Below are 26,020 nucleotides of genomic sequence, written 5' to 3'. Positions count from 1 at the left end.
GTCACTGTTTATAGGCTACTAGCTAGCTCCTGCGTGTGTGCACTCACTCACTGTCTGTGTGTACACACACTCTATTTCCTTCTGATTACTGATAGATTATTGTTAGTTAGTTGTACTTACTTACTACTTACTCTTACTGTACCCGTAGGGACACTCACTGTCACTGTTCATATAGGCTACTAGCTCCTGCGTGTGCGCACTGCACTCACTGTCTGAGTGTACACACACAACACACACTCTATTTCCTTCTGATCGCTGATTGATTATCGTAATTAGTTAGTTCTACTTACTGTTACTACTTACTCTTACTGTACTAGGAGTCTAGGACACTCAGTCACTGTCCATAGGCTACTAGCTCCTGCGTGCGTGCACTCACTGTCTGAGTGTACACACACCCACACCCCATTTCCTTCTGATCGCTGATTGATTATTGTAATTAGTTAGTTCTACTTACTGTTACTACTTACTCTTACTGTACTAGGAGTCTAGGACACTCAGTCACTGTCCATAGGCTACTAGCTCCTGCGTGCGGTCACTCACTGTCTGAGTGTACACACACCACCCACACTCCATTTCCTTCTGATCGCTGATTGATTATTGTAATTAGTTAGTTCTACTTACTGTTACTACTTACTCTTACTGTACTAGGAGTCTAGGAAACTCAGTCACTGTCCATAGGCTACTAGCTCCTGCGTGCGGTCACTCACTGTCTGAGTGTACACACACCACCCACACTCCATTTCCTTCTGATCGCTGATTGATTATTGTAATTAGTTAGTTCTACTTACTGTTACTACTTACTCTTACTGTACTAGGAGTCTAGGACACTCAGTCACTGTGTTCATAGGCTACTAGCTCCTGCGTGCGTGCACTCACTGTCTGAGTGTACACACACCCACACTCCATTTCCTTCTGATCGCTGATTGATTATTGTAATTAGTTAGTTCTACTTACTGTTACTACTTACTCTTACTGTACTAGGAGTCTAGGACACTCAGTCACTGTGTTCATAGGCTACTAGCTCCTGCGTGCGTGCACTCACTGTCTGAGTGTACACACACCCACACTCCATTTCCTTCTGATCGCTGATTGATTATTGTAATTAGTTAGTTCTACTTACTGTTACTACTTACTCTTACTGTACTAGGAGTCTAGGACACTCAGTCACTGTGTTCATAGGCTACTAGCTCCTGCGTGCGGTCACTCACTGTCTGAGTGTACACACACCACCCACACTCCATTTCCTTCTGATCGCTGATTGATTATTGTAATTAGTTAGTTCTACTTACTGTTACTACTTACTCTTACTGTACTAGGAGTCTAGGACACTCAGTCACTGTGTTCATAGGCTACTAGCTCCTGCGTGCGGTCACTCACTGTCTGAGTGTACACACACCACCCACACTCCATTTCCTTCTGATCGCTGATTGATTATTGTAATTAGTTAGTTCTACTTACTGTTACTACTTACTCTTACTGTACTAGGAGTCTAGGACACTCAGTCACTGTGTTCATAGGCTACTAGCTCCTGCGTGCGTGCACTCACTGTCTGAGTGTACACACACTAAATTTACTTGTGATTACTACTGATTATTGTAACTGCTAGTTGTACTTCCTGACTGTTACTACTTACTTACTGTACTAGGGGACACTCACTCAGTCACCTCACCAACCAACCCACTCCATTAAAGTACCCCACTTTTCACCCGCCCTTTTAAAAAACTTTTGTCTATACGCCCAAAACATTGAAGATGTCTGGAAGTGGCAGCCAGCGCGGTTTGGGCAAGGGGAAGGGCAGCAAGGGAATCAGGAGGAGAGGGAGCAGCATTGTGGCAAGCCGCGGCCGCGGGCGCGCCACCATGCACAGTTCCGCAGCAGCAGCAGCAGCGTCAGTGGCTAACATTCCTCCCATAGCCACTGGCCGTGGACGCCTTGGGGGGCCGCCCAGCAGGAGCATCTGCAACTCACGCTGCAGAGACACAGCAGCAGCAGCGTGTAGCACCTGCTCCCATTTTCCTCCAGCCGGGTCGGAAACGTCCCATTGAGGAAAAGGATGCAGACACTGTGGTGCAACTCATGACGGAGGATGAGCAGCCCGCCATCAGCTCTGCATCCGAGGCCTCCACCCTCACCACCACCACCACCCCTGTTCGCAGCAGCCGCCCAGCAGGGTCTGGGGAGGAGGCCAGTTCACCGTCACTCGCCGACCTGTCATTCAGCAGTCTTTTGACCCCAGGCATCATGAGTAAATTGTCTGCTGTTGTTGGCGATCTTGAGGAGGAGATGCTGATGGGCACTTTGGGGGATGAGGGATTGGACAGCAAGACTGTGGCGACAGTCAAGCAGCTCATCCATGCATCAGGAGAGGAGTTTGGGGGGTCCTCATCCCAGCAGGACATGTTTCAGGAGGGGGAGGATGATGATGACCCGGTGACAGACAGAGACTGGGTGCCACCAGCTCCAGGGGATGTCGTCCTCAGCAGCTCTGAGGAGGAGGAGGAGGATGCGCTTGTGGGCCTTGCAAGGAGGCGCATCATTGAAAGCATTGGCAGCGTCCCACAGCCTGCTGGTGTCTCAGGCTCAGCAGCAGCAGCAGCAGCATCAGCCAGTACCACCCCCAGCCGCACCCAAGCCCCCCCCCCCCCAACCACCACAGGGAGACAGGCAGCAGCGCTTCCATGCCGTAGGGGGAAGTTTCTGTCACCAATCTGGCGGTTTTTCACCATGCCCACTGTGTACAGCAAGTACGCCACTTGCAACCACTGTCAGCGGAAGTTGAGCAGAGGTGCAGACCCCTTAAAGTTCAGCACCAGCTCGCTCATCAACCACCTTGCGGCTAAACATTTCCACCAGCATGAGGAGTTCCAGAGGCTGAAGGCATCTGCTGCTGGCAGTGGCACCACACCCATCACTGCACAGCCTTCAGCAGCAGCAGCAGCAACAGCAGCCACCCGCCCTCCTGCTCCTCCAGCAGCACCAGCAGGAGTGCGGAAACTCACTGCTCCTCCCCCCTCTGCAACTCCTGCCGCCGACACTGAGGCCTGTTCTGGCAGCCAGTCCTCAGTGGCCTCCTCTGCTGTGTCTGCTGATTCCCGTGTCAGCAAAAGGCCACGCCAGAGCCTTTTGAGCGAGTCCTTCCAGGGGGTGGTTAGGGCTCTGCCTCCCAGCAGCCGTCGCGTGCGGCAGCTGAACGGCTTGCTGGCACGGGCCATGTGCTCCCAACTCCTGCCGTACACGCTCGTGCAGGAGGGGAGCGACATTCGTGCGCTGCTTGCTTGCGCAGCCCCAGACTGGCAGCTCCCCAGCAGACACTTTTTCTCCCGCAAGGCCATTCCTGCACTGCACCGCTTTGTGATGGCCAATGTGGAGCGAGGGCTGGAGCACGCGGTTGGTGAAAGGGTCCACGTCACCATGGACTCCTGGAGCAGTCGCTTCGGGACAGGCCGCTACCTGTCCTTCACTGTCCACTGGGTCAGCTTGGTGGAAGGGGGTGAGGATGGGAGAGCAGCAGCGGGCACAGCAGCAGCAGCAACACAGTGGGTGGTGCCACCCCGCAGGCTCAGGGGAACTGCAGCAGGTTCCTCCGATCCTCTGCCATCCTCCGGCACACCTGGCCAAACCCCCCGCCTCAGCAGCAGCGTGAAGGCCCGCCACTGCCAAGCGCTGCTGCACTTGGTCAGCCTTGGGAAGACCAAGCTGACGGCAACCCATGTGTTGGCCAAACTCCAGGAGCAGGAGAGGATTTGGCTGACCCCCAGAGGCCTCAGAGTCGGAGAGGTGGTGGCCGACAATGGGGCCAATCTGGTTGCCGCAATAGACAGGGGAAACCTGACCCACATCCCCTGTCTTGCCCACGTGCTGAACCTGGTGGTGCAGAAGTTCCTGCGCACCTACCAGGGGATGGGCGAACTGCTGGAAACGGCAAGGAATGTTGTGCGTCACTTCCGGCGCTCGGCTGCAGCCTGTGCGAGCCTGGAAGACGTGCAAAAGGAGCTGGATCTGCCACGCCATCGGCTGATCCTTGACGTTCCGACTCGCTGGAACTCCACCCTGGCGATGTTGGAGCGTCTGGTTGAACAGAGGCGCGCTGTCAAACAGTACCTTGCCCTGGCCACTGTTTCCGCAGCTCTGAGAAGGGACAAGACCAGCAACTTCCCGTCCATCGTCCCCGATGATGACTGGAGGCACATGCAGCAGGTGTGCTTAGTGCTGGCTCCCTTCCTGCAGGCCACAAACATGGTGAGCAGGGACCATGCTATGGTCTGCGAGTGGGTGCCCCTGGTTTCTCTGCTGAACAGGGCCCTCGATGCTTTGCTGGAACAGGGAGCGGCAGCCTTGGACCAGCAGGAGCGGCAACCAGCTGCGCAGTCCACCTCTGAGGGGGAGGAGGAGGAGGACTTGGTGGAGGTCCCTGACCTGGCTGCTGATGAGGGGGATCAGCACAGCGCAGCTGAGTTGGTGCGGGGGTGGAGAGAGGATGAGGCGGCAGAGGAGGAGGATGAGGACAGCACTGACGTCGATGTGCCAGCAGACGTGGCCCGCCTCTTCCCAATGGCAGCGCACATGCTGACGTGCCTGCGCAGGGACCCCAGGGTGATCCAGATGAAGCAGAGGGAGGACATCTGGATCAGCATGATGTTGGACCCACGCCTCAAGGGGAAGTTGAGCCAGTTCCTGCCGCCTGCAGGAGGAGACCCAGCGCAACAAATAAGGAGCTTGCAGCAGGCCCTTGTTGAGCGCTTGGAGGAAGCCTTCCCCCAGCCTTCCACCCCCACTGTCCAGCAGCCAGCACAGAGGCAGCAGCAGGTGCCTGCATCCAGCAGCAGCAAGCGCCCCACAGACCTGCTGTCTCTCAGCCACGAGCTCTACAGGACTGTAGAGGCTCCGGCAGCAGTGACTAGAGAGGAGATGCATGCAGCAGCATCCTCCTCCGGTCACAGCCAGCGCCTGACCCGCATGGTGGCTGACTACATGGGGTCGTACAGCGGGCTTGACAGCGATGCCCCTGTTGATCCCATGGAGTATTGGGTCAAGCGCATGGAGATCTGGAGCGAGCTGGCGCAGTACGCCCTGGAAGTGCTGTCCTGCCCCCCTTCCAGCGTGCTGTCCGAGCGCTGCTTCAGTGCAGCTGGTGGCGTGGTCACCGAGAAACGCTCACGTCTGTCTCACAAGTCTGTGGACAGACTGACGTTTCTCAAGATGAACCAGGCGTGGGTGGAAGGCGAGTTCCTGGCCCCTGTTGTCGGCGAGAGGGGGACATGAACTGGCTGCCGGAACCATCGTTAATGTGCCTTACCACCCTTTACCACCTCCTGGCTCCTGCTCACTAAGCCAGCCTGGTTCACTTTGACTATTACGTCGCCTGCAGCCACACATTTTACACCTACAGTGGGCTGCTGTGTACTGCCCTTCTGCTGTCTGTCTGTGTTTCCCACTGCCAGCGTACACAGAATTACCTTCTTCTGCTGCCACTCTGCCACCAGCTATTACGTCAAACAATAGCTATATTGGTTGCAAAACCAAAAACCAAACAAACCATTAAAAAAAAAAAAAGGTTTAATTTTTCTGAGGTGCCCGGGTTGAAAACTGTGTTGTCCCAGTTGTGTATTGGACACAATGTGGGCTGCACGACCGCTGTCTGGGACCTCCTGTTGTGTTTATTTACAGCCCTGGTATCACCGCTAGGTACCAGGGCTATTATGTCACGCTGCCTACCTGCTGCCACACTCACACTGCTCCTCCATACCTCCTCCTGCTGCTGCTGCTGCTGCTGTCTGTCTGTGTTTCCCACTGCCAGGGTACACAGATGATTTACCTTCTGCTGCCACTCTGCCACCAGCTATTACGTCAAACAATAGCTGCTCGCCTACTCCTCCATTCCTCCTCCTGCTGCTGCTGTCTGTCTGTGTTTCCCACTGCCAGGGTACACAGATGATTTACCTTCTGCTGCCACTCTGCCACCAGCTATTACGTCAAACAATAGCTATATTGGTTGCAAAACCAAAAACCAAACAAACCATTAAAAAAAAAAAAAAGGTTTAATTTTTCTGAGGTGCCCGGGTTGAAAACTGTGTTGTCCCAGTTGTGTATTGGACACAATGTGGGCTGCACGACCGCTGTCTGGGACCTCCTGTTGTGTTTATTTACAGCCCTGGTATCACCGCTAGGTACCAGGGCTATTATGTCACGCTGCCTACCTGCTGCCACACTCACACTGCTCCTCCATACCTCCTCCTGCTGCTGCTGCTGCTGCTGTCTGTCTGTGTTTCCCACTGCCAGGGTACACAGATGATTTACCTTCTGCTGCCACTCTGCCACCAGCTATTACGTCAAACAATAGCTGCTCGCCTACTCCTCCATTCCTCCTCCTGCTGCTGCTGTCTGTCTGTGTTTCCCACTGCCAGGGTACACAGATGATTTACCTTCTGCTGCCACTCTGCCACCAGCTATTACGTCAAACAATAGCTATATTGGTTGCAAAACCAAAAACCAAACAAACCATTAAAAAAAAAAAAAGGTTTAATTTTTCTGAGGTGCCCGGGTTGAAAACTGTGTTGTCCCAGTTGTGTATTGGACACAATGTGGGCTGCACGACCGCTGTCTGGGACCTCCTGTTGTGTTTATTTACAGCCCTGGTATCACCGCTAGGTACCAGGGCTATTATGTCACGCTGCCTACCTGCTGCCACACTCACACTGCTCCTCCATACCTCCTCCTGCTGCTGCTGCTGCTGCTGTCTGTCTGTGTTTCCCACTGCCAGGGTACACAGATGATTTACCTTCTGCTGCCACTCTGCCACCAGCTATTACGTCAAACAATAGCTGCTCGCCTACTCCTCCATTCCTCCTCCTGCTGCTGCTGTCTGTCTGTGTTTCCCACTGCCAGGGTACACAGATGATTTACCTTCTGCTGCCACTCTGCCACCAGCTATTACGTCAAACAATAGCTATATTGGTTGCAAAACCAAAAACCAAACAAACCATTAAAAAAAAAAAAAAGGTTTAATTTTTCTGAGGTGCCCGGGTTGAAAACTGTGTTGTCCCAGTTGTGTATTGGACACAATGTGGGCTGCACGACCGCTGTCTGGGACCTCCTGTTGTGTTTATTTACAGCCCTGGTATCACCGCTAGGTACCAGGGCTATTATGTCACGGCGAGCTGCCTGCCTCATTGACTGCCTGCTGCCACACACTCATCCTCCTCCTCCTGCTGCTGAATTTACCTCCTGCTGTCTTTGTGTTTCCACTGCCAGGGAGCACATACAATGGCGCTTCCAACATGCGTGCGCCCACCAGCTGTTTGTTACGCTCAAAAATAGCTGCATTTCTTTAAAAAAAAAATTGAAAAGAGAAATACGTGAAGAAGAAGAAGACGATATTGAAAAGGAAGGAGAAGATGAAGAAGAAGAAGAAGATGAAGAAGAAGATGAAGAAGATGATGAAGAAGATGAAGAAGATGAAGAAGAAGATGAAGAAGAAGAAGAAGAAGAAGAAGAAGAAGAAGAAGAAGAAGAAGAAGAAGAAGAAGAAGAAGAAGAAGAAGAAGAAGAAGAAGAAGAAGAAGAAGAAGAAGAGGAAGAGGATGAAGATGAAGATGAAGATGAAGACAATATAGAAGAAGAAGATCGAGAAGAAGAAGAAGAAAGATAAAGAAGAAGAAGAACAAGTATATACAGTAACACTACTGAACAAAATTAAGGACACAACTTCTCTTTCCACATTTTTTTTTAAAGGAACATCCCCACATAATCACTTGCTGTTGTTACTTGGAAAAAAAGAGGTTTCTTGCATCATTCACCCTCAAAACAAGTGTTGGAAGCTATTTAAGGCCAATTCGAATAGTCAGCTCGAATACCGACTCGAATAGTGAGCTCGAAGTCCGAGGTCGAATCGAATAGTAAAAATTATTCGACTCGAATATTCGACTGACCTCGAATAATTTACTATTCGAATTCGACCAAACTCGAATTTTAAAAAGGGGTATTTGAGCATCACTAATCAGGAGCCAGCCCTCATACAAGGTCACATGACAGAAGGTTAGCCACTTTGATCGAAGCCACCAGTGTGATTGATACCTGGCGTTTTTTACATCCTGCCTCAAGAGAATATTCTCATTTCTCCCATAGGCATAAGACGCATTCACGTATAGATGTTATTTTTGTTCGGGACAGGCTTGCACCTAGACTTTTAGAAGCAACCATACAGGACATGATTATCTCTGATCATGCACCAGTAGCCATTGAATTACATGACTCGACGCCAAAAGGTGATAATTTCATTTGGCGCTTTCCTTCTCATCTATACACAGATGAAAACTTCATTAACTTAATTAAAAACTGGTGGCTAGAATATCAAAGTGACAACTCCCAGCATAGAGATAATCCTATTTTATTTTGGGAAGCTTCCAAAGCAGTTATTAGAGGTAAAATTATGGGATATTTAAAAAAGAAAAAACTAGAAGCAAATAAAAATTATGCAGAAGCAGTACTGAAGGTGAGACAGGCATACACTAAATACAGATCTAATCCCTCTGAGGCAAACAGGAAGAACTGGGTTACTACTAAACTGAACTGCGATACCTGGCTTAGAGTACGAGAGGAAACTCACAGACCGTATATAAATCTTCAGTACTACAAACATGGGGAAAAAGTTGGAAGGCTATTAGCCTCTCTAACAAAAAAAACTTTCTTCAATTCAAAACCAATAGCCGTTAGGGACACAAGGGGAGTGCTTGCTCACCATCCCTCATCAGTATGCAACTTATTTGCAGATTTCTATCAGCAACTTTACTCCTCTAAAAATCCCCAAGTGACAAACATTCAGACCTTTTTAAAGAAAATCCCCTTAAAAAAATTGACAGAAGAGGAACAGGAATCATTAAACGCAGATATTAACCTAGGGGAGATTAAGACGGCGATCACTTCCTTAGCACTAGGAAAGGCCCCAGGTCCTGATGGACTGTCCTCTGAATATTTCAAAATTCTAAAGGAAGAAATTGCGCCAACACTAGTCACAGTCTACAATAAAATAATTCACACGGGAAACTATCCCTCCACGGGACATTTGGCTCACATCAAGCTAATTCCCAAGGAGGGAAAGGACCCAGAACAAGTCTCCTCTTTCCGACCTATCTCTCTCATAGATCTAGACGTAAAACTTCTCTCGAAAATCCTAGCCAATAGACTGGCGGATATTATGCCTAGGCTAATACACCCAAACCAAGTGGGGTTTGTCAGACATAGAGCAGCGGTGACCAACATTAGAAAAGTTATTACTATACTGGAACAAGTAAGAGCATATCCCATAACTCATAAATCAGCAGCACTTTTAAGTATAGATGCGGAAAAAGCATTTGATCAGGTGGAGTGGGATTGGCTATTTGGGGTCCTAGGTCAGCAAAATTTTAAAGGCCACTTTCTCAATGCCTTGAAAGCCATGTATTCTAATACACAGGCCCAAATTTCCATGCCAGGCTTCCTGTCAAAAACTATTGCTTTAAAAAGGGGGACGAGGCAGGGATGCCCACTTTCCCCACTACTTTTCAATCTTGCATTGGAACCACTAGCCATTCTCCTGAGAGCCAAACTCGAGGGAATAGAGGTGGGGGACAAAAAGGTCCAACAGGCACTATTTGCAGACGACATCCTCCTTTTTATGTCCGACCCACTCACCCAAGTCCCTTTAGCAATGCAAACAATTAAAGAAGTGGGTGACCTGTCAGGGTTTGTGATTAATCTAGAAAAGAGTGAACTCCTTCCTTTGTCTTCCAGAGCGGACACAACCCTTTGGACACAATTGGGAGTAAAGCTAAACATGACAAAAATTAAGTACTTGGGAATAACAATAAGTAGAGACCCAACCCAACTATATGCCCTAAATTTTTCCCCATTAATCCGAAACATTATTCTTCAGCTAGAGAAATGGCAAAATTTTCCAATAGGCTTTGCCGGCAGAGTGGCCTTGATAAAAATGGTATCCATGGGAAGACTGTTGTACCCCTTGTAGATGCTCCCACTCCTCCTGAAACACAAAGATGTAATAGCGCTCAACACAGCCTGGTCAAAATTTATCTGGAACTCTAAGAAACCTAGGATTTCAAGAGCCAAACTGTCCTTGCCTAAACTATTAGGCGGGCTCAACCTTCCTTCCATCAGGGAATACAATTTAGCAGCCATGCTTCGCCATTCACATGATTGGATCACTTCAAGCGAACAATACTCAAACACAAAATTAGAACAAGAGCAGGCGCTCCCCAGGTCACTGACTGGACTCTTGCATGCCTCTCTTAAGAACCTCCCCCTGAGACTAAAACAGAACGCTATCTTTAGAGATACAATTGCAGCTTGGAAAGCGGTTAGAAAGAAATGCCTTCTTCCATATAAAATATCCAAATACCTCCCAATCTGGGGCAATTCTAATTTTCCTTCTAGTATCCAACAAAAAGCCTTTGCAAAATGGGACGAGAAAGGGATCAAATCCTTGGGCCATATGTTTAACATAAAAGAAGGGAAGTGGATTTCTTTTGCTGAACTGAGACAGAACTATAACTTACCTGCAGGGGACTTTTTAACCTATGCTCAGGTGAGATCTATGTCAGCCGCAGTTCTGCGATCAGAATCCTCTATTATGACTCCTACAAAGTTTGATGCCATACTAAAATCAGCTATTAAGCATATCTCACTAGCAGAACTATATGCAGCAATTAGAGATCTATCAAACCTCAACATAGCATCGAATGCCATGAAAAAGTGGGAACAGATATTGGGTGAAGAAGGGGTGGGGACACAGATCCTTGAGGGTAACATGATGGTTAGAAAAATCATTAGGGATGAAAAGTGGAGATCGTCTCATTTGCTCTTTATCCATAGAGGCAAATATGCATTTAACATTAAATACAAGATAACCCCCCCTGGCTACAACCCAAACTGCCCGAAATGTGGCCTAGCCAATGCTGATCTAATACACTGTATGTGGGAATGTCCTAGAATCCAGGCTTTTTGGGATATGGTACTTAAATATACGAACAAGATATGTAAAAAAAAATTATTAAAGTCACAAATGCTCATGTTATTTAATTATTTTCTTACTTCTTCTAAGTTGACGCAGGAGAGCCCTTCCCTTATGTGTCATATTATAATGATAGCAGCCAGAAGAGCGATTCTATGCAAATGGCTTGATTCTTCCCCTCCAGGTCTAACGGCTTTGAAGCAGGAGCTTTTATACATTTTCCATATGGAGAGACTAAATACCCTTCAATCCAAAGAACTAAAAACAAACACATTTTTCAAGGTATGGAGGAACTTTATCGTTCACCAATTCAGCTCTCAGCAAATCTCAGCATTAATGAGAGACTTCATCTATACCTCGTGGTACTGCCTGGAAGATATTGGAGGCACGCTAGGCCAACTCAAGATCCGGACCTAGGAATGTTTTTGTATTTCACCATAGTCTGACTATTAGGAGTAAGGCAGTAGTAGTTGCGACACAGTGTACCCCTGGGAGCGTTTCTTAGGGGGTGGGGGGGAGGGTTAGGGAGGGAAGGGCAAGGGATTTGGAACTTCTGTTTTCTGCACAATTTATAGAATGTGAATATGCTTATACAGTTCCACTGTCTCTTGTAATCTGGAAAAAAAAAAAGCCTTAATAAAAATGTTTTGAAAAAAAAAAAGGGGGCGTGGAACATGAAATGGGAGGGGTGCTGCTGTGCTTGGAAGGGGAGCCCCAATATACTTGGCCTACGGGCAAAAAAAAAATATAAATCTTGCCTTGGCCAAGGGTCATATAATAAGTGTGCCAATTAAGGCCCACTACCATAACAAGTGTGGCCACCATGTTCCCCAAATATATTTATGCCCCCCCCCCCCTTTATCCATGTCCATTAACCTGTTTCTGACCGCTCCACGCTGATTGGCGTGAACACGGCAGCAGCCCCAGAACCACTCCACGTCGATTGGCGTGAATGGCTTCCTATGGGGATTGCAGGAGAGCATCTCCGCTTGGGTGAAGGAGCTCCGCTCTGCCTTCAGTCTTCCAGCGGCGGTCACCACTCAGAGACTGTTAGACAACAAAACCGCTGTCTAATAACTATGTACAGAGCTGCGATCTAAGGCAGCGCTGTACGGGGCAGCTGTGTGACACGGCTGTCCCCCTGGGGGACACAGGAGCAATCCACTGTGATAGGCTGAAGTCTATCACAGCCAATCTCTGTGATAGGCTTACTGGGGGGGTGGGGGAGTGAGGGAGGGCAAATTATTAAAAAAAATAAGTAAATTTATTTAAAAAAGAAAAGAAGAAGAAAAATATTTACAAAAAGAAAAAAAAACACGGGGAGCGATCAGACCCCACCAACAGAAAGCTCTGTTGGTAGGGAGAAAAGGGAGGGGGGAAACACTTGTCTGCTGAGCTGTGCGGCCCTGCAGCGAGGCCTTAAAGCTGCAGTGGCCCATTTAGCAAAAAGTGGCCTGGTCACTAGGGGGTTTAACACCGCGGTCCTCAAGTGGCTAAATGCATAGTGGCACAGGGAAGCAAACATCATTATAGCTATCTATCTTGGCTTGCCTTGCAGTCCCTTTCCTTCTGCTAGTCTTTGTGTCCTGCTAAATCTCTTCTCCTTACATCTTCACTTCTCACAGTTGGTGCTCATGTGATGTCAGAGAAGCACCAGTAAGAAGCTGATACAAGAAGAAAGCAATCTTAAAGGACCATTATCACAGAAGATTTTAATTTTAAAATACATATGTGTGAATATGTAAATGTGTATATATATTATATACTGTGTATGGGTGATGCAGGTAGGAGAAGAAGGACTGCAATGCACACCAAAACAGGTAGCTATAACAACTGGAGAATGCCAGAGGAGTCCTGGAGGGAGCACCCTATGTTGCAAAAAGGGAGGATAGAATGATGCTTATGCCCCCCCCAGAGCCCCTGTGTCTTCAGTAGTTATATCTCTGTAAGTCAGTGTAACTGTTGTAAACTATATGTCTACTTTAATTTTATTTTCAAAGCTTAGCTCACATGTAATTAACAAATAGATGTTCTTCTTGGTATCTAAAGATAAAATCTATCACAACAACAATTATGAAACTACTAGTGACCTTAGCCCATTTAAAAACAGGCCAGGTCTGTCACCGCTTATCCCAGCGCACGCATGCGCACGCCCGCTCTTATGTGCGTGCGCCCACTGCGCGCACATGCCCACCCCTCCTTACCCCCCGCCACGTCATTCCCCCAGCTCTTCTCAGGGTCTCTGTGTCCCTCCCTGCAAATGCGCACTGCAAAAAACACACACACAGGGACATTGGATGCAGAGACACTTGCGTTTTATCAGGTAGGATCAGATCTCATATCAGATCTTGTATTACCGGTATTTGTTATGGTCAATTCATAAGCAACTACCATTCCAAGTGCTGTTTTCTAAAAGGAAGCTCTCTGTTTAAAACTGCCATTGAGGTTGTCCAACAACAAATCTGAATACCCAGGTTACACAATAACCATACGTTTAAATGTTTATTCCATGCATTAAAATTATCCTAGGATTAATAATGTAAATAGTAAACAATTATTTACTTTCCCAACCCATCCCCTTTTTGCTATTAGCACTTTTCATAGCAGAGAAGCAGAGTAATATTGTTACAGTACTGTCAGAATGGTGGGTCCTGGGCATCAGCTGTTTTCTCAGTTTTCCAGGTGCTGCTGCCTTATAGACAGGAATCAATCTGACCTCTGCATGAAGTACTTTCCATGTCTACCAACTGCCAATCTCACACACATGCAAGATATATTACTAATCAGAGAAGAGTAGCATTAAAGCAAACCAGAAGCAAATATAAAGTTATGAGATCATGTATGTGTAGTACAGCTAAGAAATAGAACATTAGTAGCAAAGAAAAGAGTCTCATATCGTTTTCCAGAACAGGAAGAGTTCAACTTTAGTGGTTATCTATGCAAAAGAGCTTCTCTGAGCTATTCAAATCACTGTATCAAATACAGCCCTATTTTCTGAAGCACTTAAACAGCCAAGAAACAGTGAAAGACAGCTGGAGATAAGGTATTACTGCAGGAATGTTCAAAGGGCCATTATTTCTGCTCTGTTGGATAGCTTAGAAGACAGTGTGTAGTTTTAAAACTGCAACTTGGTGTAATTTGCCTTCTTAAAACAGAGGGAAAATTGCAATAATTCATCTTTAAGTGAACATTTGTGGTTACCCACAATGCACCACTACTGAGTATGCAAATTATCTCTTTATGCCCCTGTAAGCCAGGCTCCCATCCAGAACTACTGGTGTCTAGCAAGCCTATAGCTTTAAATTTTACACAGCCACATCAACCCCACATGCAGACAGCCTGTTTCGCAACTGTAACAGTATGATGCAATGTTATATAAAAATATAATAATTATAATTATTATTATTATTATAAAGCTATATAACTGAAAATAAAAAATATGATACGCTTTTCTTTGGTACTAATGTTTTATTCATTATTCGTACTACACATACAATTTACTGTATCATACATTTTTTTGCTTCAGGTTTGCTATTAGAAATTCTTTGCCTTTGTGAATGTCATTGATATTTTTCACAACTGCCAGGGACTCCATGCAGAGCAATGAGTCTCCCGGGAATTGCCATAATAATATCGTAAACAGCCAGTGTTGTTTGTGGTTCACTTAAGCTTGCTGAAAAATTGCCCAGATGCCCAGTGCAATCATTTATAGAGAGACTAGTAATGAGCTTGAGTTTCACATAGATTATTGTGAAATTATTTTTGCACGCAATTGTAATTATGATCCATAATTTTGAGGATGACGTTTTTCAAAAAATATAACTTTGTCATGCCCATGGACTTCACTGTATTTATGTGAAAATATGTTTTCTCATATGGGAAATTGTGTTTCCTTATGCCCCACAGGCCAGGACCTTTATTAAATTAATTTTTTCTCCTAGGAAGTAATTTTTCATCTTCTGTTTAAAAAAGTTTTCAGCACTCTGCAATTGATAAAAAGTACAGAAAAGAGTAAAATAGCACTGTCAAAATTATTCTAAGTATTTTATTGCTAGTTGGTGGCTTAAAAGGCTGTAATGATCTGAGGGCGATTTCCAGTTAGCGCACCACGTGCGCTAAAGCAGAAGGAAATCCCCACAATCACAGAAGAAGAGTACCCAGTATATATTTGTCGAGGAGAATTTCAACCAGCAGATGGAGCCGTGGAGTACAGAGGAATAAGTCCTCTTTACAGCCACAGATGCCAGATTGAAATTTCACGATTAAGCAACACTGGTGTAACGATTGTGGAACTTTCCCTGTGATCAGCACACAACGCGTGCGCTGACACAGCGGAAATCCTCCACAAGCGTATAATTTGCAGGAACCCAGCAAAAGGTGCTACGCACCCGTAGAGGGAAAATTCCTGTCGGCAGATGGCGCTGGGGAGTGCAGAGGAACCAATCCTCTGTACCTCCACAAATGCCAGACAGGAATTGTAAAAAACGCAGAACGCAATCGCAAGAGAGGCGATTGCGAATGAGAATGAGCAAAGGGACAGGTTGTATGTGTGTGCGCCAATCCAGTCGCCACCCCGCGACCGCACACACACACAACAGCAGATATGAAATAGGAACGTGATCGCGAGAGGTGCGATCGCCAGACGAGACACAAGGCAGATTAGGACAGAATACGAGGTTAGCAAAGGCACAGCAAATAATACAATGAGGAGATACGGAAAATAACAAACGCTAGCTAACCGCGAACACTGCACTCATTCGCAACAGTGCACGCGGTTATGCGCGGTCTCCACGTGATAAGCACAATAGAGACAAGCATGCCTAACTAACCATTAACAGACAAACATGAAACAGAGGACGCGAGCGCTTGCTTAACGGTTACCTCACCGAGCCTCCAGCAAGCGTAGCAGACAGACACACGAAAACAGGGACAAGCGAGAGATAGGATCCACAGCACTAGCGAAAAGTGGCTAGCGCGATCCAAATACAGCGTAGCAGAACAGAAGGATCCCCAGCGCTAGCGAAAAGTGGCTAGCGCGATCCCAGAAGACAGAACAGAAGGATCCCCAGCGCTAGCGAAAAGTAGCTAGCGCGATACCAGGAGACAGAACAGAAGGATCCCCAGCGCTAGCGAAAAGTAGCTAGCGCGATCCCAGGAGACAGAGCAGAAGGATCCCCAGCGCTAGCGAAAAGTAGCTAGCGCAATCCCAGGAGACAGAACAGAAGGATCCCCAGCGCTAGCGAAAAGTAGCTAGCGCGATCCCAGGAGACAGAACAGAAGAGATAGCTGGTAGCAACCGCTGCACCAGCTATACTCCAAGAACAGAGATCAGAACCATTTCCTGTCGACCACCGTAGGGACTGGACAATGGCAACAGGCAAGACAAGACAGAACAGGCAATACAGATAATACAATCCTAACTGCACTAGGGAAATCTGCCTAGCGCAGATTCAGGAATTACTCTAAGCTGATGTTCAAACAGAGAGCAAGGCTGACACTAGGGTTGCCACCTTTAGGGTGAAAAAATACCGGCTTGTGGGTGTGGCCTGAGGGGTGTGGTCTAAAAGTGGGAGTGGTTTTTCACGGACTTTTTAAAGGACAACTGACCTGGGAGGGATATGGACGCATCCATAATGTATTTACTTTTAAGCAATGCAAATTTCCTGGCTGTCCTGCTGATCCTCTGCGTCTAATAGTTTTAGCCATACCCCCTGAAGAAACACGCAGATCAGATTTTTCTGACTAAAAGTCTGACAAGATTAGCATGCTTGTTTCGGGTGTTTGATGCAGACACTACTATTGCCAGAAAGCTCAGCAGGACTGCCAGGCAACTGGCTTCGTTTTAAAGGTAATCAATAAGGTAATCAATGTGCCAGCCTCCCTATCCCTCTCTCAGGTCAGTTGACCTTTAATGCTAAGTACACACTATACAATTTACTGTCAGATCGACTATTTCCTACAGGTCCAATCTGATTTCCAATCGATTTTCTGTTCACTTCTATGGAAAATCTATTGGAAAGCAAATCGGAAATAGTCAATCTGACAGTAAATCAGCCAGAAAATTGTATAGTATGTACCTAGCATTAGGCTCAATCTGGGTCTCTTAGAGGCAGCATTAAAGGGAACTTAAAGAGAGTATGAAGCGAAAAAAATTTGCTAAATTTACCTCAGCATTCGCTTCAGAACACTCACCAGCGCTAAACCGCCGCATTCCCGGCGAAAAACGAGGGCTGCAGACCACCCAAATCCCAAGGGGGTCTAAGGATTGCGCTTCCTGGAAGAGGCAGAGCTCTCTGCTGCAGCTCTGCCTCTTCTAATGTCATTCGCATCGGATCGCCGCCTTTCCCTCTTTCTTCACAGAGAGGCGGCGATCCGCGGGGCGATTGACAGCAGGAGAGGCGGAGCTACAGCGAATGGCTCAGCCTCTCAGGGCAGCACAATCCACGACCAAGTTGGTTGTGGATGCATGCCCAGGGATTTGGGGGGTCTGCAGCCCCTGTTTTTTAGCGGGGATGCAGCAGTTTAGCGCTGGTGGGACTTCTGAAGCGAACTTAAAGGTAAATGTAGCAAAAAAAATTTGCTTCAGAGTCTCTTTACACTAAGAAGGATATGGATTTTTCCTTATAAAATAATACCAGTTGCCTGACTCTCCTGCTGATCCTGTGTCTCTAATATTTTTAGCCACAGCCCCTGAACAAGCATGCAGATCAGGTGCTCTGACTGAAGTCAGACTGGATTAGCTGCATGCTTGTTTCAGGGTGTGATTCAGCCACTATTGCAGTCACAAAGATCAGCTGGACTGCCAGGCAACTGGTATTGTTTAAAAGGAAACATCCATATACCTCTCAGTTTAGGTTCCCTTTAATGGGTGTATTTATACTTACCTGGGGAACTTCCTCCAGCCCTATAAGGTGCATGGGCTCCCTAGCCAGCTGCTCCATTCACTTGATATGCTCCCCCAGTAATAACTGGCTGGCCGCGCTCTCCTGTGTCATGCATCTACCCCCTGTAGTGCTCCCACAGCAAAGAGCATTCCGCACCTGTGCAGTAGCGGCCGGGTCGCGTATGTGCAGAAGCGCATCACTGGCCGTGATTCTCCAGATTACCGTGGGGAGGATATCCAGTGAACAGAGAGGCTGCAAGGGAGCCCACACACCTCATGGGGCTTTAAAAAGCCCCAGGTAAGTATAAATACACCCAATAATAACATTTCAGGTACACATTAACCTCCTTGCGACCACCTAACGCCGATGGCATCAAGTCATGGGGGAGGAAATTACGCCGACGGGGGGAGAGTTTCGAAATCAGTCTGCCTGCCCGTGGTCGCAGGAGGCAGGCTGTTACACATTAAAAAAAAAATAGTTTATTTACAAGTACAGCCCTGCGATCTACCGCAGAGCTGTACGGGGGGACAGCTCTGTCACTGAGCTGTCCCCTCGAGTATGCCACAAGAAGATCCCTCTACTAGGCTGATGCCTATGAGAGGTGATCAGCTCTGAATTGGGGGGGAGGGAGGTTGGGAGAATTATTTAAATAAAATATGTGATTTTATTAAAGAAAAAAAAAACAATTAAATAAAAAAAAAAAATTCAGCAGCAATCAGATGCCACCGACAGAAAGCTCTGTTGGTAGCAACAAAAGGGGGGCAAGATTCAATTGTGTGCTAAGTTGTATGGCACTGGCCTGAATTTTTAAAAATAGCCTGGTCACTAGGGGGGTGTGAGCCTGTGGTCCTAAAGGATTACTATAGGGGGGAAACTTGAAAAAAGAGTTGAACTTACCTGGGGTTTTTAATGATCCCCCACATATGTCCTGTGCCCGCGCAGCCACTCGCCGATGCTCCAGTCCCCGCCGCTGGTTCACTTCTGGAATTTGCAACTTTCAAGTTGCAAAACCACTGCACGGCCTTCTGTTCCCCCGAGAGTGTACTGCTCAGGCACAGGCCGTACTGTGCTTGTGCAGTACGCTCCTGTGATGTCAGCGGAAGCAAGGAGAAGGCGGTGTAGGCGACAGTTGCAAATTCCAGAAGTAACCAGCGGCAGGGATGGGAGCATCAGTGAGTGGTTGTGCGGGCACAGAATGTCTGCAGGGGACCATTAGAAGCCCCAGGTAAGTTCAACTCTTTTTCCCCTTTGCCCCCTACAACTCCTTTAAGCTGTTAAGAGAAAAGGGGTCAGGTCTGTAAGGACAGAAATGGGGAGGGGGACGGACAACCAACGTAGAGGAAGTGTGGGGGTCTATTGCCCATTCTTGCTATGGGGGTAAGGGAGGGGGTGTTACACTGAAGGAGGGGGTGCAGTTTTTCATAGGGGAAACAGTCTCTTAATACATACACATACACTATATACATACACCCACATGCTCTATGTACATACATACATACATGCTCTGTTTACATACATACTCTCTATATATATATATACATACTCTCTCTCTCTCTCTCTCTCTCTCTCTCTCTCTCTCTCTCTCTCTCTCTCTCTCTCTCTCTCTCTATATGCATACATACATACATACATACATATTTACACACATGCTCTGTATATACACACGCAGATCACATCACACACACACACACACTATATACATACACACATACTCTATATACATACATACATACACGCTCTATATATACACACACGCAGATCACACACTCACTATATACTGTACATACACACATGCTTTGTACACACACACTGTACATACACATCACGTCACACAAATGCCATACATACATATATATATACACACACACACACTGCATGCATCCATGCACACAGCAGCGACAGCACCTCTCCCAACAGTAGCAGCATCTCCTGACACAGCTGAAGCTCCACGTGTCTCCTCTCTGGCTGTCTGAAGTCTCCGGGAGGAGGAGGGGGAGGAGCAGGACATTCCTCTCCTCCACACTGAAGTATCAGTGCAATCAGCTCCGGTGGCAGTGACAGGGAGCTGTGCATCAAAAACAGGAAGGAGGGGGGAGAGCTGGCTGTAGCCACATATAAGTTAGGGAAAGTATTAATACAACAGACCTGGCGTCTCCCCCTCTATGGAACAGTCCAAATTACCGGCTGATACATTGCCGGTAAAAACATTTTTCCGACAGCGGCTTTGTAACTAATTTTCCGGCTGGGCCGGGGGAATACCGGGCGGGTGGCAACCCTAGCTGACACCCCACCAGGAGTGTTACATAGGACGAAATCCTTATGAACAGCGAAGCATTGTGGGAAAGACATAGTACTTATAGTACACGCCTCCAATGAATGTGGCCAGGCAATTTGCATGACAACGTATGCAAATTCCTCTGCAAGCACAAGCTGCAAAACTGACAGAAGCTCTTCTTTCCAGAGTTCTGCAGCATCCAAACCTATGTAACCGACCAATCGATTACTATCACAAGGAGAGAGTTCCCTTATTACTCTTAAAGCGGAAGGACAGCGACTGACCAGGAGGATAAATTGGTGAAAAATAACAATTGATTTTATTTGGCAAACAAAGAAATAATGTCCACTAACATGCAGAACAAGAATACAAACCCCCAATTGAAATCCTCAATATCAAGACCACCCTTGAAATACACTAAATTAATGAGGTAAAATAAGCAACAAATTCAGAGTTAACACTTCTTGCTTGAAGATCTAGCACCTGAAAAGAAAAAGGTTACTTCCTGAAATATCATTAGAGGCTACTACACTTGGACCTTGCTTGAAGTTCCTGCACCTGTAGGAAAAACAAAGAACAAAACACAGCAAATACACATTTCACAAATCTTCATCAGACCTTTTTCTTCATCTCACTCTCAATACGTCTATAGCGATACAGTTTTCTCTTTCCTATCTAAAAATATGTATGCATACATGTATGTGAACAAATACACCTGAGAGAAACCAAATAGGAAATGGACTAATGCTTCTGGTTGGGTAGATAAGTAGTGACTGACTCGAAGTAGTCCTTACTGTATGGTAATGACCATAACAGTCTTCAGTTCCTTGCAAAAGTCTTATCTAACCATACAGTGGCTATGAATTCATATTCACACTTAAACCTGTATATGATCATGGAGTAGGGGTACCCCTTTAAAAGAACTGATGATAAGTTGCTGATGAAAGATCTTTTCCTGAAGCAGATGATAGCTTATAATAACCTTACTTTACTTTACATGCAGCACACTCCAAGATGCCAGTTCAATAATTCTGAAGTAAGTTTCTTCCCTTTATTGTTATCAAAGTTTTTCTTTTTCCTGTATGTCACATATGTAAGTATCAATTCTCTCCTTTTATTACTTCTCACTGCAGGTTGGTTTAAGCTCTAAATGCAATCACTTCACTTGCAGAACACACAGAACACAGCAACAGATCTGTTCACGGGTAAGTTCCTATTTTTCTCCCATGAATTGATAAATTTCTTTACTAATGTGTTATTCTCTTTTCTCCACACAGAGAGATTAACACTCCAAAAATATTGTCAGGTAAGTGTCTTTTCCACTCATATCAGGCAGAGCCACACTGGGGATTATTCTTGAGGCATATGCACAGTCAATGTACAGAGCAAATGCATTCAAACACAGGCTGACTGGCTTTACTGTGGAGAGACAGATTAATAATCAGTACCAGTGAGTGCACACACAGATTCTCTCACTGATCAGCTCTGTGGTGACAGGTAGGGAAGCACAGTCATTGATTCACATTATACAGTACTCTGGTGTTGCTATGACAACATTTCTTCTCCTCACACACACTGTATATATATTATCTAACTGTAGAGAATCAGACGAAGAATATTTAGCTGATTTGATTTGACAGTCTGATTTTTGTGTCATTACTATTAGGAAAACTCCTGTCATTTTCTTTCTGTGTTTCTGTGTGGTGAAATTTCACTTATCTGTCAATTTTTCCTGAAGTGGTCTCCTTGGCCTTGCTGAGCTATCTCTCACTCCTCTGTGGATGAGGTGTCTCCCTGTTTTGACTCAGGGAGCTGTCTCTCATGGTCCCCTTTCTGTGTGTCATCAGTGAGCTAAATTCCTCTGCTACTGAATGCCATTTCTCTCTCTGTCAGCTCAGTTTCTCCCCCTCTGGTCTCTGTCATCTCTCCTCACGCTGCCTGTGTCACCTTCTGAGGTAAAAAATCAGAGAGGGCTTGCCTCTTCAGCTGGAGGGGCGTTCCCAACCTGTGTAACTGACACCCGCCCCCTGACTGAGAGCAGAACAGCCATCTTGAGTGCTGGCTGCTTGCTCTGTGTAAATACAGCCTGTGCCAGCACTAATTCTCATAGCTGATGCTGGCCAGAAATAAAAATACATGTTTTTTTTTTTTGTTTTTTTTTTAAATTAAAGAAGCTGCACTATTTGTAGCAGGGCTACACCTACACAATGGTCAAAAGGCTGGCTGCCTGCACTGGCAGCTGAGCAAATCATCACAACTGGGCAATGTAACCAAAGTAGCAACTCAGAAGAAATCAAGAACAGAGACAGAGTTTATGAATGTCTACCAATCTAGTTGCCACCCAGCGACGGTAGACATATCACATCAGAACAGACCAGAGTAAGAAAGCTAATCGCAAGAGAGGTGATTTCTATCAGAAACACAAGACTGAGCAAAGACAGAGCATGAATTGAGTAAAGGAAGACACAGCAAGTAACTACAATCTGGACGCCAAGGAAAATAACAAATGAACTAGCTAAACGCTGTCACCGCACGTTATGCGCAACAGTGACAAGCGCGTTAATAGTACGGTCACCGCACGTTAAGCGCAACAGTGACAAAACGTACCAACCCTGACTAACACGGAGAACAAAGACAAACAGATAGCGGAAACGCTTTGCTAATCGGTTGCCTAACACCAGACAACAGCAAGAATTTGTTCCAGACAAAACAGACTGAAAGAGTAACCAGTAGCATCCGCAGCTAAGGTTATACTCCAAGATACAGATAAGAGGGGAACGCTTACTAATCGGTTGCCTAACATCAGACAACAGCAAGCGTTCGTTCCAGACAAGACAGACTGAAGGAGTAACCAATAGCAACCGCTGACAAGGATATACTCCAAGACTCTGACAAGGGAGATTCACCGCCTCTAACGCTAGGGCAAATGCGATCTAGGAACAGAACAGAGCGATTCACTATCAGCCACCACTGGAGACAGTACAATCGCAAGGACAGGACAAGACAAAACAAGAATAGGCAGTATAAATAATATACAACCTGACTGCACTAGTAAGAGTGCAAAATGCACTCCCCAAGAATAACTACACTAGAATATTAGCAACAAAGATACTGAGGCTCTAAGATTAGTCTCCCTAAACAGGAACTATGGCGAGCAAGGAATTCTGGGAGGAAGTGACATTTATACCGAAAACCTTCAAAGGAAGCAGACAAGCAGATTGCAAAATAAGTGGATGCAAATCAGTCAGCCTTGCAAACTGACAAAAAGGCCTCTTTTCCCTGGACTGAACTATGCAACCTGCATAGGAAACAAAACTGTCCAGGGAATCAAGGCCAGCAGAGCAGATTCTGACAAAGGCATTTTACTGACAAGGTGTCACTAAGGGAAAAAATTGAAGTGAATAAGGGCCATAGGGGTTGATTTAAAGTGGATTCAAGATAAACGTTTACATATTTCATCATTGTGCCCCTTACATATATTTTATAGGGCGTTCCTCAAGCCAAATACTTTTTTTTTTTTAAAATGTCCTAATTCCCTATAAACTAAAAAAGTCGTGCCCACAGCTCCTCCAGCACCTTGACATTCTGAGTCCAATGTGGTGGGTGGAGAGGGGAGGAGAGAGGATGAGAGGGGAGTGGAGTTTTCACAGGCTGAGGGGTGGAGATACAGAGCAGAGCTTGGCTGTGTAATGATGACAAGCAAATTATGGCTGCTCTTATTTGATCACAGGAAGAAATAATCATATACTGTTAAAGAGTAACTGTTAGCCCAAAAAAAAATCAAATTTAAATCTCTATTGTAATGTGTTAAACAGTTTGCAAGGGAGCCAAAAAGGCAATGCTGAAGTTAAAAAGCAATCTTACTTTTTTGTTTTGCTGAATAGCAATCATCCTTTTTCCCAAGCTCCTAAGGAGGCCGGCAGGCCGCATAACAGATACTGCAGAGCATGCTGGGAGGGTTTTTTCCTCTGTACTTCCCTCCCTGTTCCTCTCCTTCATTTCCCTATCCCTCCCTAATTCTTTACTGCAGCCTGATTAGCTGCTTCCTCTTTCTCTCCCTCCCGCAACACTCCCCCCACCCCACGTGCCGATGTCTGCACGACCCCTCTCCCCCCCAGGACTAGAGTTGGGCCGAACGGTTCGCCTGCGAAGGGTTCCATGCGAACTTCCGTGGTTCGCGTCCCGCAGGCGAACCTTTGCGGAAGTTCGGTTCGCCCCATAATGCACCATGGAGGGTCAACTTTGACCCTCTACATCACAGTCAGCAGGCCCAGCGTAGCCAATTAGGCTACACTAGCCCCTGGAGCCACTCCCCCCCTACTAAAAGGCAGGCAGCGGCGACCATTACGGTCACTCGTGTGCCTGCATTAGTGAGAGTAGGGCGAGCTGCTGCACACTCTCTCTCATAGGGAAAGATTAGTTAGGCTTAGCTTGTCCCTGGCTGCATACCTGTTCTGTGAACCCACCACTGCATACCTGTTCTGTGAACCCACCACTGCATACCTGTTCTGTGAACCCACCACTGCATACCTGTACTGTGAACCCACCACTGCATACCTGTTCAGTGAACCCACCACTGCATACCTGTTCTGTGAACCCACCACTGCATACCTGTTCTGTGAACCCACCACTGCATATCTGTACTGTGAACCCACCACTGCATACCTGTTCTGTGAACCCACCACTGCATACCTGTTCTGTGAACCCACCACTGCATACCTGTACTGTGAACCCTCCACTGCATACCTGTTCTGTGAACCCACCACTGCATACCTGTTCTGTGAACCCACCACTGCATACCTGTTCTGTGAACCCACCACTGCATACCTGTACTGTGAACCCACCACTGCATACCTGTACTGTGAACCCACCACTGCATACCTGTTCTGTGAACCCACCACTGCATACCTGTACTGTGAACCCACCACTGCATACCTGTTCTGTGAACCCACCACTGCATACCTGTACTGTGAACCCACCACTGCATACCTGTACTGTGAACCCACCACTGCATACCTGTACTGTGAACCCACCACTGCATACCTGTTCTGTGAACCCACCACTGCATACCTGTTCAGTGAACCTGCCACTGCATACCTGTACTGTTCAGTGAACCCACCACTGTATACCTGTTCTGTTCAGTGAACCCACCACTGCATACCTGTTCTGTTCAGTGAACCCGCCACTGCATACCTGTTCTGTTCAGTGAACACGCCACTGCATACCTGTTCTGTGAACCCACCACTGCACACCTGTTCTGTGAACCCACCACTGCATACCTGTACTGTGAACCCACCACTGCATACCTGTTCTGTGAACCCACCACTGCATACCTGTTCAGTGAACCTGCCACTGCATACCTGTACTGTTCAGTGAACCCGCCACTGTATACCTGTTCTGTTCAGTGAACCCGCCACTGCATACCTGTTCTGTTCAGTGAACCCGCCACTGCATACCTGTTCTGTTCAGTGAACCCGCCACTGCATACCTGTTCTGTTCAGTGAACAGTTTGGTGTGTCAGTGTGAAGCAGTACCTTAATTACACTACCTGATTGATGTATACACATGCAAGATGTTTTAAAGCACTTTAGGCCTGTCATTTAGCATTCAATATGATTTCTGCCCTTAAAACGCTGCTTTGCGTCAAATCCAGATTTTTCCCGGGGACTTTTGGCATGTATCCCACTCCGCCATGCCCCCCTCCAGGTGTTAGACCCCTTGAAACATCTTTTCCATCACTTTTGTGGCCAGCATAAATTTTTTTTTTCAAAGTTCGCATCCCCATTGAAGTCTATTGCGGTTCGCGAACTTTAACGCGAACCGAACCTTCCGCGGAAGTTCGCGAACCCGGTTCGC

General features: G+C 46.7%; 1 protein-coding gene across 6 annotated transcripts in view; it reads right to left on the bottom strand.

Moving 5' to 3' along the window:
• LOC137524665 (uromodulin-like) overlaps positions 1 to 26,020 on the bottom strand; it is a 408,103-nt gene that overhangs the window by 317,497 nt on the left and 64,586 nt on the right. The window contains exon 1 of one of the 6 annotated variants that reach the window (XM_068244791.1): positions 21,147 to 22,316. The exons of 3 other annotated variants lie outside the window; for them this stretch is intronic. The gene's annotated coding sequence lies outside the window, so the exon portion shown is untranslated. Of the gene's footprint in view, positions 1 to 21,146; positions 22,317 to 26,020 lie in introns of those variants that run through there. 2 more of the 6 variants (XM_068244789.1, XM_068244792.1) reach the window with 2 other exon arrangements.

This window comes from Hyperolius riggenbachi, chromosome 7, assembly GCF_040937935.1.
Source record: "Hyperolius riggenbachi isolate aHypRig1 chromosome 7, aHypRig1.pri, whole genome shotgun sequence".
In the NCBI taxonomy this organism is placed as follows: domain Eukaryota; kingdom Metazoa; phylum Chordata; class Amphibia; order Anura; family Hyperoliidae; genus Hyperolius; species Hyperolius riggenbachi.
The sequence above is the reverse complement of the archived record's forward strand: the minus strand, read 5'-3'. Positions and strand labels throughout refer to the sequence as shown.